This window comes from Poecilia reticulata, chromosome 10 (genome assembly GCF_904066995.2).
Source record: "Poecilia reticulata chromosome 10, P_reticulata-male-v2, whole genome shotgun sequence".
In the NCBI taxonomy this organism is placed as follows: Eukaryota; Metazoa; Chordata; class Actinopteri; order Cyprinodontiformes; family Poeciliidae; genus Poecilia; species Poecilia reticulata.
In genome coordinates, this window is record NC_088839.1 from 23,039,299 (window position 1) to 23,055,180 (window position 15,882).

The following is a 15,882-nucleotide window of genomic DNA, read 5'->3' on the forward strand; positions in this document are numbered from 1 at the left end:
TGCTTTCATATTGCTAAGCTTATTTCTTGCCCTTTAGGTGTCTTTTGCTGGATGTTTCTTGTTGACCACACATCTGTACCCCAAGGGCAACTTGGCCAAAACCGTTTGATCGATTGCCAGTATTTACGCAGAGATGTTGACTTTTGCCTTCTATTGGTTCTAACTATCTATTCTATCTATATTGGTTCTGGTACAAGTATCAATATAAAATGGTAGGATTATGACAACAGTGGGAACTAAAAAGTTAGAAGGCAGACTTTCAGTTCCTGTAATTGCCAATAGATTTTTAGCATCTTTGCTCTGCATGGACTCTGACACTTTCTTTGATTGCTTTTTTGGAGTTTGTTAGGTTTTGCTTTGTGTCTTTGGCATTATGACTTTATGAAGCCAGCAATGTTTCATTACCCGTATTGAATCACACTCTGCCATAACATGCCTGGGCCACACAGTCTGTCACCATTAATAATAAAAGTGGATGGATACACTAACACTCATATATGAGAATAATGAGAATAACCTGAGATAGAAGAGGCCCATCCTGTTTGTCTAAGTTTCTTATGTTTGCATGTTTTGATCTGCTGCTTTTCTTTGTAGATTGTGTTCTATTTTTCATGTTTAATGAATTTATGTAATGATTATAAATGAGTGTTTTTACCTCTGAGCACGATGTTTATCTAAGCAAACACCTTCTGGATTATCTTTAACTTTAATGGATAGAGACGGTGTTAATTAGCTACTGTACATAGTAACACGGGAGCTTCGGCTTTAATAGACTGTGGTTTTTTTTAATGCTTAAGCACACAAAGAGCAAGCAATTTACTCAGATACCTTAAAGGAAACTCATTTGGCACGCATCATCTAATGCGACTAAAGTATTTGCCTAGAGCAGTGGAGAGAATAAAAGCATTCAGATGATTCAGTTTTTTTATTTGTTGTTATTTATTGTGTGTGTGTTGGCATAAACGTTTCTGCTTGTTTGGCAAGAAATTAACTTCGTCACAGTGGCCCCACACACAAAAGACACGCAGGAACTGCTGAGCCTAATGTTACGCTGTAGGGACAGTGAAGTTATTTTGCTTCGTTTGAACACTTGGCAGCTTTGGCTGATGCAGAGTTCAGAAACCTATCAGTCAATGGGGCCAAACGGAGATAAAGACTCTCTAAAGTAGGCATAGGCAAGATGCTGATCTCAAACATTAAGTGCAAATGCGGTCATTCTAAAATGTTGCTGCCAAAGCTATAAAAAGCTTCTTTTAAACATAATCTGTTTTTTTATTACCGGACATAAATCATGTCAAGGTTGTCAAGTTGAAACAATCATAAGTTACAGTTCCTAGCAGCAAAAGACTAATTGTGCTTCTTCATTTAAAGAACAATAAATAGATAACGTTAGTATACTGATTTTTGCTATTTCAGTAGTTTTACATAGATGTACATGACAGCGGGTGTCCAATTGATGCATCAATTTGCATGTTGATACCACACACAGTTTTACACAGAGCCAGATGTACCTTTCCTCTGGAAAGGTACATCACTCAACTTGTCTGCAAAGTTAGTTAGCCAACTTCTTCGATCTGATTTTTGAAAATATCTAATGGAAAATTTAAAACTTTCAAATTAAAACAAACTTTATAACATGGCAGTGCTGAGTCAAGTCGTGCTGAGTTGGCACTAATGGAAAATGGCCATTCCTAGTGCAGGACTGCAGAAAGGGAGCCATCTTGGAGTCAAGAAGTTAGAACCATTCGATGATCTCTGCATGCCAACTGGCTGCTTGGAAGTGATGCCAGAGAAAAAGCCTTTTCTGTAATTATGTCAAGTTTACTAATTGCTTTAATGGCTGTATCTGAGCTTTTCAGCCAACACACACACACACACACCAGTTAGGAGAAACAAAGACTGGATGAGGCGCAAAAGCATCTCACTCCTGCTGCTAATTTATTGGGCATAAATGGGGGATCTGTGATGGTGTTGGTGTGTTTCTCTTCTCAAGGCCTTGTGAACCTTGTTGAAGTACTCAAGTATCACGCTTGAGCCAATTAATCTGAGTTAGTTTCCTCAAATAATCCAGTTCCTTTGGACAGGTGTGAAAGCTCATCTACACTGCTGTGATCACAACAACCAAACTCTGGTTCAGCAAAGCAGCTGGGTGTCTTTTCTCTTGGGCGCTAACCGTGTTCTGTTCTGAAAGCAAACAGGTTTTCTAGCAATGCACAGAGAGGAACTGATGTCTCCTGTATGTATGATTTATGGACATAGAGTACATTTGATTTTTTTCTCAGTCTCTATGTAACCTTCAGCAGTATGTTGGTCTCTCTCCCTCTATTTCTTTTTTCTGTTATTCTGCATTTGGCTCATATTTAATGAGCAATGCACTGATGGCTCACTGCATATGTATATATAAAGTACAAAGAGGATATTTAAACCATAATCAATTTTTTTGTAAAAAAAAAAAAAACTCAACTAATTCAAGCATTTTTCCTAGAGTAATGTCGCGTTTCATTCATTGACGTGTATTAGTTTTGGAGCTATTGCACCGATCCAGAATTTTTTTTTTTTACCTAGAGTATCTAGAGAACCAGGAGTTCTTTGATTAAATATTAACATGGTTTGCCATACTCACTTGCTGCTCATTTTGGGCAGCTTGATTTGATAGCGCTCCAAATGAGCTGCTCTTGTAATTGCACAATTATTTTCCAGCCAGTTTAGTTTGATTTTGAAAGTGCAGTGTAAAAGTGAGGCAAAAAAAAAAATACAGTGAAATAATTCAACATTCACTGACCAATCAATCCTCGCCCCCCAAGAACATAGTATATCCTGTGGGAAATCAAATATGTCTGATATACTCTTTAAAAAACAAATCAGTGAATCGGCGGGTTTCCGCAAAAAATAATCAGCATACAAGTGACTCCGCAAATACTGAACTGTAAATAGAGTCCACTGTAATCCAAAGCCTTCCATCATAAAATACATTTTAAAGAAAAATCTCACAGACCTGGTCAATTTATTGTACATTTTTACTAGAAGAGTCTAGATAAACACCTGAGTGATTTTGAAAATCAACTTACTGAAATGTTTGGGTTCTTAGCAACATTCAGAGACCTGTTAAAAGTAGAAGTCTCACCGTATAATTAAGAAGGTGCAGTAAAAACATATTTAGTTGTTTAGTCTCTCTGCTGGCAAAAATACATGCAGACTTACCCAGAGATTACAAATCATGAGGTGATCTCATTCGAAAGGGATTTACAACTGGCAGCTACAACAAACCACCTTCAAATTTTCCAGCAACGATGGGTTTATTAATAAATCTTTGCTGTGGGCAAATGTGAAACTCCATTATGCAACTCAGGTTTCTGTGGATCTATGAATACCTGAAAGACAATGTCTTCGCTGCACTGGTTTTTACCAAATCTGCATAAGTCAACCTTATGCATATGCGTTTACTATTTTTATAATTACAGCAGTCTAACTAACAAGGCGATGCGTTATTACTGTCTTTAAAGGTTTAAGATCAGTGGATAAGCTTTTGAACGTAGCCTCATTTTCAACACAATTACCTGACTGGTCAGGATTGCAGACACATTGCTTATAATGAAGTGCATAACCTTATGTAACTTAATCAACCATGATGATGCAAAGTGGAATATGTGGGAATTAGTATTCACTGCGTGTCAATATGAATTATTTATACTTTCCTTTCAAGGTAAAGTAAGTAAGCATTAATGCATGACTACCTTCCTTTTCAAACACCTTCAGAATATTGATGAGTAAAAACTGGTAATGTTGATGTATTTAACGCCTACTGAGTGAGAGAGATCTGGTTTAGCCTTTATGGCAGAATATCAGTTTAGTAAACAAAAAAGAAAATCATAAACTATAAAGCTCTGTGTTTTTATTCTCTTCTTGGTATTAAAAAATTTGTGGATATTACAATAACATGTTCACATGTAATTATAAGAGACAGTTCTATATTTTCCAAACGCACTTGGCTTTTCCTCTTTTTAACTTCACATCTGACCGTATTCTGCTTACACTCTTAGTTTTTTGTTTTTTTTATAAGTCCACAATAACCAAATTACTTTATAAAAGAAAAGCTCTCATTGCTTTATTATCATGAAGCTAACCAACACTTCCAGTTCAGACAGGAATATATCAGTGCTGTAGCCTCGCAGTGCACGCTGTAGATGTGCCTTAGCCTGCCTCCCACATTTCGGCCCTGACTTAACACTTTGTGACAACGAGGGCTGAGTCCCATCTTCCTTTCACAACATCCAACTCTGCCTTTTTAAACCCGTATTCGCTATTGTTCTTGTTACTCAGCACTGTTTTTTTCCTATTTTGTTTTTTGTTTTTTGTTGCCAGTGACCTAAGTTGCTTATATTTAAACTGAGAAATTTGTATGTGCTTGTGATTTAAAAAAAAAGTTTATGTAATATTTATTAAAGGCCAGACTTATGGGTAATTTCTGAAACCACCAAAGATTTCACAGGATGTAAATTCGAGATAATTAGGAAGACCTTAAAAACCACACAATTATGCTCCTCCTCATATATGCCAGATCTAGTGTTCAGTCGTTTACTCTTATTATCATCAATATCCTAGTTTGCCAAACACAATTAACATGATACCTTTATATTATCTGCTTCAGATTGCCTTTAAACTTTCTTCTGAAAGGAAACTGAGTCATGTGAAATAAAGTTGTCAGGATTTAGCTAGTTAAACATTTTTCTCTGTCTCTTGTCCTTAATACATCTTGAGTAGTTTCCTTTGTTTCAACACTATTCAGTCTTCTTTGGCATTAACAAGTGATATCACAGACCAAAGCTTACAAGGACTGTGAACAAGTGGGAAAAATAAAGTCCCCAACTTCCTCGGTTGGCCATGAATGCAAAGACGGCACGTGTCTACTGCTGCTGAACAGCACTCACTGGCTTCCAGCCCACTCATAAATTACAAAGCAAAGTCTCTTCCAAGACCGCCTTCAGTGAAACGGTTCATTGAGTAAGGCCGGTTCTTTTGAGCACACCAGCTGTCAGTTAATAGAGTTTTTTGATCAAGACTTTGTTTTAAAAGTAAGATTTTAAAATGAGACTTCTTGGATGGACAGAGTAGATGTAAAACGGATGAAGAGAAAATATGAAAAAGCAAAGGTCTCAACTCGATCATTACCAGTTCTCTGACACGGAGCAGTCAACCTCTCAGGTTATGTGCATCGCACTCGCATGGGATGTGCTCTCTCTTTTCTGAGGGTGAGTTTTGTTCTAAAGTTCCCCTTTCAGTCTAGTTCCTCCATATTGCTCTGCAGATAATTATGATATATACTTGTGCTACCAATTTGAACATACAGTTAGACTGATGTGAGCGTATATACCTATGTAAAACAATAATTTGTGAAGCATGGGTTCTAAAATTCACACATGCTCGGTCAAAATGTGCTCATGTCTGACTCTTTGTGTGTGGGATTGTCCCAGTGTTTGTGATGCAATGCATCTGTAAAACACATTGCATGCTGCAATAAATGCTCTACCCAGGTGGCCAAACTCTCCCCTGCCTTTCGCTGCAGGCACCAACAAACAGATCATCAGAGATGGGGATCAAGTTTAACGATGCTTACAGTGTTGCAAAAGAAGAACTTCCCTTCATTAAGTTCAAATCTGAAATAATTCTTAAAAAAATAGCTTGGACTTAGTGAAATTTTCTCTACGTATTTTCATGAGATGAAAAGCCCTTAAAACATTTACTCTGATAATTTGGTTTTCTTTTATCTCATCATTCCGTTTGTTTATTTTATTTCAAGGAGTTTTACTTTTAAACTACAATTCTTTGAAGCTAGGTAAGCACTTTTTCAGTAAGTTACTTGCCTTTACAATTCCTCAAATCTTCTCTCAATTAAAGAACTTTATGTTTACTAGATTATTAATAAGCTGCAAAGTTTAAAGTGATGCCATCAAATACCAGGGTTTACCTAACTTTGGTTCTTGTTTTACCTAAGAAAGAAAAAGTTAGTTGCCCCAGTGCAACCAGTTCACAAAGTTGGTCCAGAGCACTGAAAAGCACTGATAACCAGACTTTGCAATGCTTTGATCTTTAAACTAAAGTCACTGGGGGTCAATATGAATTATTTATACTTTCCTTTCAAGGTAAAGTAAGTAAGCATTAATGCATGACTACCTTCCTTTTCAAACACCTTTAGTGATATCTAAGATATCTGGGAGTGACATGCATAGAATGCATGCAGCATGTTTATAAAGCAACATCAAATCAAATAGAAAAACTGCATTTTTTTAATATCTGGAGGTGTTTTATGTCTTTTACGAAAAGTTTAGCCTGTAATATAACCTTGGATTTTTGAAGACAAAGATAAAAGCCTTTCTTGCAACGTTTACATGAAGCAAACAAGATCGGTGTGGTGAGAAGGTCACAGTTAGACCAAATCGATGGTGTCTTTGTAGCGGGTGCCAACCAGTAGCTGGGTAGAAAGGAACCGTTTTAGAGAGCTTAGATGTTTAGATGTCTGTCATCCGTCATTCAAAAGAATAAATAAAATAAAAAATAAATAAATAAATATATATATATATATATATATATATATATATATATATATATATATATATATATATATATATATATATCAAAATGAGAAAGAAGACAGTTTGATGAGGAACATTCAATAATTCTAAACTCATTTTTATTTATTTTTTAGCATTGTAATTTTTGCAAGTTTAGGATACTAAGTATGCTTTTTAGTTGAACCAGAATTGAGCCACCCTTAGAGTGGAGTGTACTGGGATTTCACTGAGATTCAGTTTGTGCTCTACCTAACGTGTTTGCCTGGTTCTTATTGTAGCTGCTGAAGGTAAATGAGCCATTAACTCAGAAGTAAGTAAGCATACCCAAATCACTGGAAAAGCTGCTATTGCCATCCTTGCAAGTCATTTACTGCTTGTTGTAGGAAATGCAGACTTCACTCGATTTGAAAGAGAGGAAAAATCATATTGAAAAAAATAATAGAGACACGGTCAGGCTGTAATCCATTTCAACAATTTCTTACACTTACAAACTATAATAGGTGACAAGACATATCCGATATATTAGGAAAAAGTGGCAATAACACAGCAGTGGGTCTTTATTCCTTTTCCTATCAGTGGGAAAGCTGTTAGGACCTGAATTACTTCCCTTGTGGCCTTTCCACTAGAATGCGGCATTGCATCAATGTTTTGTTTGCTACCAGCCAGAAAAAGTTTTCATTATTGAATCAGTAACTTGCAGCACTGGCCTGTTTTATGTTATATAAAATTCACTTTTCAGGACATTTGAATAGAATAAAAGAAAATAGAAATATGTCTTTGTGTGGGATTTTAGGTGTGCCTGCAGCAAAGTGAAAGGTAAACAGGATAATGCATATTCATGCTAAAGTTACAAATTTACAGCACAATAAAAATACTTTGCTAAAAATGACACTGATTTAAAGAAGAGCACCACTGAGTAGGATAATTTAATTTAATGTACATGTATATTTTGTACATATAAAACAGAAGCCCATTTAGAAGAAATTTAAAAACGTTGTAAATCACAGTAAGAAAGTAAACGCAGAGTTTGTTGAAAGCACTGATGGTTATGAAGTCTAACGTCTACTAGGAGGAAGGACCTACTTCAGCACTCTTTTGGCCACCTTGGATGCCATATTCTATCACTGAAGGAGCGCTCCATTTTGCAGAAAGCGTGTACTGACCCTTCCTGGAAAGCACATCAGTATAGTGAGTCCAGTCAGTTGATGAAATGGTAGCATCCTTTTCAGACTTACCAATTGTGTCTGTACTTGTCTTACTCACTCTGTGGGCTTGGAATTTTTTAATTTGGACATTTCTTCAAGCCAATCTCAAATTTAGAAATCTCACATTTTACAATTTTATTTTATAATTGTGTTTTTCAAGTGTAAAATGCAATTTATTTTACAATTTGCACACACTGTTAGACATTTGTTGAAATATCATTATCTATCCCTAATTCAACCATAAGAACTGTTTTGTAAAAGAAATCAAACTATGCACTGCACCTTGCATGCAAGTCACAGTGCATGGATGAACTGAGCTGGATTCAGCTCAGTTCATCCATGTAATATAACATGGTAATATAACGGCAATGGCAAAATAATAAAGCAAGAACACATTCTAAAAGATCAGTAAACTTTAAATTTTAATGAACATTTAACACTGGACTTTTTAAATATCCAAAATATATAAACAACATAACACAATTAATTTTGAAGTCTTTGTAAACAACATTGTCCTTCAAAAAAGGGATAGTTGAAACCAAAGCACCAAATCATCCAGCTTTTGGTAGAAAGAAAAAAAGAGATAAACTATAAATCATGCCAATTCAAATTATTGACTTTGTTTTAATGTATCATTATTGGGACAGGCCTATTCATATCTATGTTTAAGTATTGGGCATCAGTTCATTTCTCTTGCTTGTTTAGACTTTCTGATGTACTGCAGAGTTGAGTAATAAAAAATGCAAAATCTCATAAATTTCATTATAACAGTGATTTCTAAAGACTCAAATTACTCAATACTGTATTTCCATTAACTGGTTCAGATTAAAGTTTTTAATAAGCATAGGCTAATGAAATATAAAAGATAAAGGTTAACTAATATTCTCACACTCACAAGCTTATATTTGCCAATTAAAAACAGTCCCTTAAAATTGTTAATGGTTTTATTTATGAAGCCATGGTACCGTAGAACGATTGTTTCATTTCAGGCACTCACATTCTGGTTGTTCTGCACATAAATTTTTCTTTTTTCTTGTCTCTGGATGATAAAAATTGGGACTGTGTTGCTCCTCTGGCTATGTCTGTTAACATTGTGGAAAATTGTTTTCTTGCACAGCATCAGGGTTTTCAGTGTGAGACATGTCTAAGTGATGGGAGGGATGAATCCCACTTGTAACCAGCTATTTCTCTTTGATCATTATTTGCCAGAAAACTGTCTTCTTCGCTCTTTCTGCCCTCTTGTTGCCCTGTCTTTGCCCTCTGGCTGTTTTTGTATCGCTCAAGTTTTCTAACTCCTTATTTCTAACATTGTCAGTTGTGAAATTAGCTCTGCAATAGAGTGTATAATGTTAACACAATTGTACAAGTGGCCAGTCTGAAGCTTGAAATGGTACACAAATAATTCATTGACACTTTTTTTGTTGTCGTTTTAGTCGGCCAAAGTTGAATGGAGAGAACATCATCAGGCTCTAGTTGACATTTAATAATTTGAACATTTATGACAAAGAGAGCACTAACAGGACCTTGAGGAAGTGCAACCAGCGGCCACAGATGAATGCTTAATGACCGAAAACAAGTAATGTGTTTCTGTGCAATGATTTTTTTTAAAAATGGGTTTAATTACTTCCACATAATATCCTCACATATTGATGCACAGTGGTGCCGCCCTCTCTTCAGTATGTTGTTTCCCTGTGTGTAGGAAGGTTTGACAGATTGTCATTTCTCCAACATGTCAGCAGAGGCTCATTAACGAACATATTGTGCCACGTGATAATGTGTTTGTAGTGGCGTGGGAGCATATTTGCCTGCCTTTTTCTAAGGATACTGTATGGTTTTAATCAGTAAATGATTTAAATAGGCTGATTTAGCTCGCTGGTGTTGCAATAAGTTAAATAGAATATCCCAGATACAGACATGTAATGTTGTTTCTGTGCAGTAAAACGTGCAAAGGTTTTACCTCAACCTAACTGTATAGCCTGCAGGACTTCATAACCAATTAATGAGTTTTAACTGCACAAATGTCTAAATCAAGATTTTTTCCCCCTCCTATCCAAGTACAGGTTGATATTTTTTTTCCTTACTAAGTCGTAATCTGATACTTAGAAGTATATTAATGTGAATAAAATCAGCTTGTTTTTGTTGCCTTGAATATTTGTACTTACCCTGATGGTGTTGCTATAAAAAACTCTTTCGGTCCACATCCTTCTCAGTTGTGCAAAACGGTCTGCTCAGAACCCCGTGTCCTTCACTTTCCCTTCATATTCTTTGCATTATCACTCAGATTTACGTGGGCTATCTCTTGTCGGTTTCCTATACATTAAAATCTGACTGATGTGCTTTGATGTGTTAAATCTACTGATCCTCTTCAAAAAGCACTAAACTCAGTATGCAGTGTGGCTAATCAATGATATCAACCAAACATCCATCCATCCATCCATCCATTTTCTTCCGCTTATCCGGGGTCGGGCCTCCTCCCAGTGGGACATGCCCGAAACACCTCACCAGGGAGGCGTCCAGGAGGCATCCTGACCAGATGCCTGAGCCACCTCAACTGGCTCCTCTCGATGTGGAGGAGCAGCGGCTCTACTTTGAGTCCCTCCCAGATGACCGAGCTTCTCACCCTATCTCTAAGGGAGAGCCCAGCCACCCTGCGGAGGAAACCCATTTCAGCCGCTTGTACCCGTGATCTCGTTCTTTCGGTCATGACCCAAAGCTCATGGCCATAGATGAGGGTGGGAACGTAGATCGACCGGTAAATCGAGAGCTTCGCTTTTTGGCTCAGCTCCCTTTTCACCATGACGGACCGGTACAACGCCCGCTTCACGGCAGACGCTGCCCCAATCCGCCTGTTGATCTCCTGCTCCCTTCTTCCCTCATTCGTGAACAAGATCCCCAGATACTTAACTCCTCCACTTGAGGCAGGACGACCCCCCTGACCCGGAGAAGGCACTCTACCCTTTTCTGGCTCAAGACCATGGCCTCGGATTTGGAGGCACTGAGCCTCATCGCGGCCGCTTCACACTCGGCTGCGAACCGCTCCAGTGAGAGCTGCAGATCGCGATCTGATGAAGCTAACAGGACCACATCATCAGCAAAAAGCAAAGATGCGATCCTAAGGCCACCAAAACGGATCCCCTCAACTGCGCCTAGAAATTCTGTCCATAAAAGCAATGAACAGAATCAGTGACAAAGGGCAGCCTTGGCGGAGTCCAACTCTCACCGGAAACGAGCCCGACTTACCAAACAACCAAACATCACAACTCTAAGTGAAGTCAACTGTACTATCATATGAAACGGCTCACAGGTTATAGGCAATTTTACTCTATGAAGGTAGAATATTCGTCTTGAATGTTTTTTTGTACTTTTGATTAAAATGGGTTTTATAACACTTGCAATTTTTTGTTCATCCAGAAAAATAATTTTATTTTCAGATGTTTTTCAACTCTAGCCAAGTGCTTGAACTGCAGAGGCATATTTAAATTTGCAGTCTAAGATGAAGCTCTGTCAAAAACGCTTTACAAATAGCTTGTATTGCAGATATTAAAACTATCTATGCATAAAACCTTTGTTCATATTAAAGCAGTATGGCAGCCAGTAGGAAAAGATTGAAGTTCTGCCTTTAATCAGCGACCCTGATACTGAGCAGAAAAAGGCCTTGGTCATAACTCTTGAGACTGGAAAACCTCACTAGGCTCTATTGTTTCATCATTTAAGCGGACGTATCAGTAGGATTAACATTGGTGTAAAGGCTACTTTCTTGAATGCATGTTGACTGTGAGTTATACAACTGATAGTGTGTTTTACTGTCTATATTAATATATTATAATAAAAACACCTCACGACTCATATGTCTGCCTTTATGTTCAATTAGAAATGCATATCCGAAAGCAGAAAATATCCATTAAAGACTGTGGATGGGGGGCTTGAAACTAGTCTTGTGCTGTTTTTTTCCTAGTCTTGGACTTGGTCTTGACCTTTCCGGGCCCAGTCTTGGCCCCTGAAGAACTGGCCTTGACTCCATGCCTAATGATAATGTGACGTCCCCCTCCACTTTACGTGGAGGGATCCGTCATTTTACTAATTACTTTTTGTCCCGAGGCGCACCGGAAGGGGCAGCACCCAGGATCCGCTAGGGCCCAGCGCCTCTTGGCTATATAAGCAGCCTGCTCCAGTGTGTCAAAAGGGGAGAGAAAAGAGAGGGGACTGGGTGAGCGGAGTTGAAGCTGGCTTGGAGCTGAGCTGTCTTCTCCGGCCAGCTCCGCTCTTCAGACTGGCTCTTCCCCGACTTTGTTGTGTTTTGCTTTGCTTTGCTTGGCTTTTCTTTTCTTTTGCAGGACTCCCCTGCTTACACCACCAGCTTTTGGCAATGCAATCGGCCACAGGGGCCACCTGCTTATTTGCTGCTGTTTTCTTGTTTTATTTTAAATTTGATGCTCAATGAAGAGCATATTTATTGTTGGAGTCCGTGTCTCCCTGGTTTTTGTTACAGCTCAACGAGCCAGGTCGTAGCAACAATTATTAATTTAATACCAAGAAGTAGTAGTAGTAGTTTTGGCTCAAAAATTAACCTTTTTTTGATTGAAAGATGTGAATCTTTTCTGGTTGAAAAAGTAAGCATTGTTTCTGACAGGTTGGACAGTTGACCCACTCATTGATTTACTGGACATAGCAACCTTGTACGCAAATACAAGGATTATGCAGACGATGGATGGACACATGGATGGCAAAATGCCAGTTCCTAACACCATTCTTGGTCAAAATGAGCAGGATATTTCATATTTTAACACTGTTATTGCCTTCATGGTTAAAATCCTTCATTTGAAAATTTGAGTGCAAACAATCCACCCTCATCCTCATAGAGGGCTGCTTAATTTGAATCTCTAGCTCACACACTTTCATCCAGAGTCCTATCCCTTACCATAGGGCGTCCACCTGGGAAACCTCCATCTTCTTTTTAATGAGACAAGAGCGCAATAGGTAAGCCCTCTCTTACTTCTTGCCTCTAACTAAAGACTTCATCAGAGTGTGAAAAAGTCCAGTCGCTCTCTACAAAAATAGTTCCAGAGCCAGTTAGGTGGATTGAATTGGCAGATGAGAATTACATTCCTGCTTCTTGTGCGAGAAACAAAGTTGTTGCTGCAGGACTCAAATTCTTTGTGTGGAATCCTGGATTTGATATACAGTTAAGCCAAAATTATTCATATGCTTGGCATATTTAGATTTAAAATAATATTTTAATTTATCAACAAGAATCGAAACTTGAATCCAAGAGTCTGTGGGAGGAGCTAAAGATTATGGAGATGGCAAAGAGGCCATCCAGCATCAAATAGTTGGAGCTCATGAACAATAATAAATTGTCAAAACACCTGAAGGAATAAGCAAACTGGTCTTTAATTATCAGTGGGGTTTGATTGCTGTAATACTAATAAAGATTTTCAAAGGATTTTTGAATTTTGATTAGAAGTTACGCTTCTTTTGTATTTTATAATAATTTACAAGATGTTTGTCTCATTTTTATCAAAGTTTTTCTTGAATAAAAACCATCTTAATCGGAATCGCATATACACAAAAGTTTTCTATGAAGACCCCTCCTATCTGAACTTCTTGCGTTGTTACATCTTCCTTAAGTCAGCTGGTTTTCTGCCTTAAGTTAAACTGCTAATAAATGAACTATGAACTGGTCCTTTCATGTACCTAACACAGGTTGTTACCTGTTGTAACACAGGTACAATTTGATGCTCTTACGCAGTTTGGTCACAGTGCATGAGGAAATGACAATTATCTTGTCCAGTCTCCGTGGTAAGGCCCTGTTATCCCTGAAAAGATTACTTACTTTCTTGGACTTATAGTCATGTAGACAGATAATAAATCATTTATAGCCTGTACCCTCAAGACTCTACTAAAGACAAACAGGTCCATAAAAATATAGCTTCTGAGATCCTGAGGATGCACAAACCCTGCGCCATGATAAGCGCAGGGTTTGGTGGTGTCTGTAAGTTCTTCCTGATAAATACCTCTGCATAATTCCTTAAGGTAAATTCATTTCTGTACACATGTAGTTACTTGACAAATTTGTACAATTTGTCAAACGTAGTATCCCAATCTCCCCATTTTGTTTGCCATGATCTGCCAAAAAAAAAAAAAAAAAAAAAGCCCGTAGGCTGAGGGATGGCAACAGGAAATTAAAGATATCAGTGAACTACTTGTGAAATACTGATTAGTCCTTGTGATGTCACTCTGATAACTCAGAGGCAGCAAATTGTTTCAGAGGACAGTTTAGTTTCTTCCATCCCAGGTTGCCAATTCTGTGAGATGGAGACGAAAGATATATTAACCCTTTGAGACTTCTGTAAGGGTTTCCATCACTTTAGTGGTCAGTTAATTCTAGTAATCCTTTTCACTGAGGGAATCCTCAAATCCTAGTCTGACATATCTTTCCTTAATCATTTATCATTTTAAAGATCATATGTTCTGGATAAGCAGCCACGCCAGATGAGATCATGTTGACAACTAAAATATTTTGTCATGCATATTCAACAATTCTTCTTGCATCTACTTTGTTTGTGAAATTTAATATTGCATTTCTGCAACAAAGAACATGTTGATTTTCCTCTTTGAAAGGTGTCTCCTTCTTTTAACGCCATAAACATTTATACAGGCAGTTGTTCCCATTGGTAGTCTATTCTAATGCTTTGCTTATTCATCTGATTTACAGCGTTGGACTAATAACACAAGTCTTTGTGAAACTTCCCAGCTGCTTCGTTCATAATCATTAGTGAACACATTTGCTCACGTTTGCAACTAAAGCTTCTTCTGAACTGAGGAAAGGATTCTTCAAGTGAGTGAGTGAAAATGAAAAATGCTGGTAATAAATATAATGGTGGTGAGTGGGTGCCTAGACTAGAGAATGATTATTGCCATTTGTTTTTTGTTCACACAAAAGAGTTTGAAATCAAATTTTCTTTGCACTCCTCCCATTAAGCAAAAATCTGTTTCCCAAATTAAAATAGCTGTCATTATTCTCCATAAATTTTATTCTCATGTCATCCAAATTGTGTCATCGCAGCCACATTTCCAGTCTTCACAGATGGAAAAGTGTGCTTTAGTTTGTCTTCTGATTGTTGCCAGTGCTTAGAATGGTTTGCTTGTGCTTTTGGCCATTTGGTTGCTTTTTATTAAACCACCATCATTGTCTGAAATGGCAGTATTACACAAGGTTGTAGGTAGAACTGTTTATTTACACAAACAGCGTAGTGACAAAGCATAATTTTATTTTCTTTACTGGAGATCTCTGGGTCTCGGCCATCTATGTCGATTTTTTAGTTGTACTTAAACGGTCTAACCCTACAAAGAAATTACTAATATCTCCACCTTATTGTTGTTTCTGTTGTCCTTACTTTGTTCCCTTTTTTAAAATCTTTTTTTGGTTTTATAATGGTTGGTTAAAACTGCTGTGTTGTGATGGCCTCCAAAGTCTTCGAGGTTGGAAAACCTCCGTGCTATCACCCGTAATCTTTAGATTTTCTATTGACTTGAAGTCTTGGCATTTGGTGGGACACTCTAATATGTTAATATATTTGTCGGCCAACCGTGTGTTCTCCACTGTTTTGTGTAATGTCCAAGCTGAAGCGTTAAGCCTGATGATGATGTTCAGAATATTGCCATTTACATTTTCACCACAAAGCACCATGATGACCCCACCACCATGCCTGATTATGGGAACAGTGTCCTTGAGGTGGAAAACTTCTTCTCCTTTTTTTACATCGAACAGAAGCTACACTATTGTGACAAAATAGTTAGTTTTTTTCTGACCAAGAAACCCAAGTATCTCTTCCTGGCCTGTTCCTTTTTTATGCTAAGCATACTTTCCTTTTTATTTATACATTTCTTTGTATTTCCAACTCAGAAAACAGTGGCAGAGTCACACAACCCTGACGATCGCTGGTTCAAATATGCAAACATAGCTAATTATCTACCAAAACAAGGGCATAATGGCAACACAAACAACTTCAACCTCTAGATCGTTATTAACAATTTATGACCTCGGCTTGTTTTCTCTCTTTTATAGAAATTGCGACCAAAAGATATTCTCATCAATGACTTCTTTA

The 15,882-nt window shown here is 37.5% G+C and overlaps 1 protein-coding gene across 2 annotated transcripts in view; it reads left to right on the plus strand.

The window, feature by feature from the left end:
* The window catches only part of enox2 (ecto-NOX disulfide-thiol exchanger 2), a 209,837-nt gene that overhangs the window by 29,444 nt on the left and 164,511 nt on the right, over nt 1-15,882 (plus strand). The window contains exon 2 of one of the 2 annotated variants that reach the window (XM_081611697.1): nt 14,490-14,612. The exons of the other annotated variant lie outside the window; for it this stretch is intronic. The gene's annotated coding sequence lies outside the window, so the exon portion shown is untranslated. The remainder of the gene's footprint in view (nt 1-14,489; nt 14,613-15,882) is intronic. 2 annotated transcript variants of the gene reach the window in all.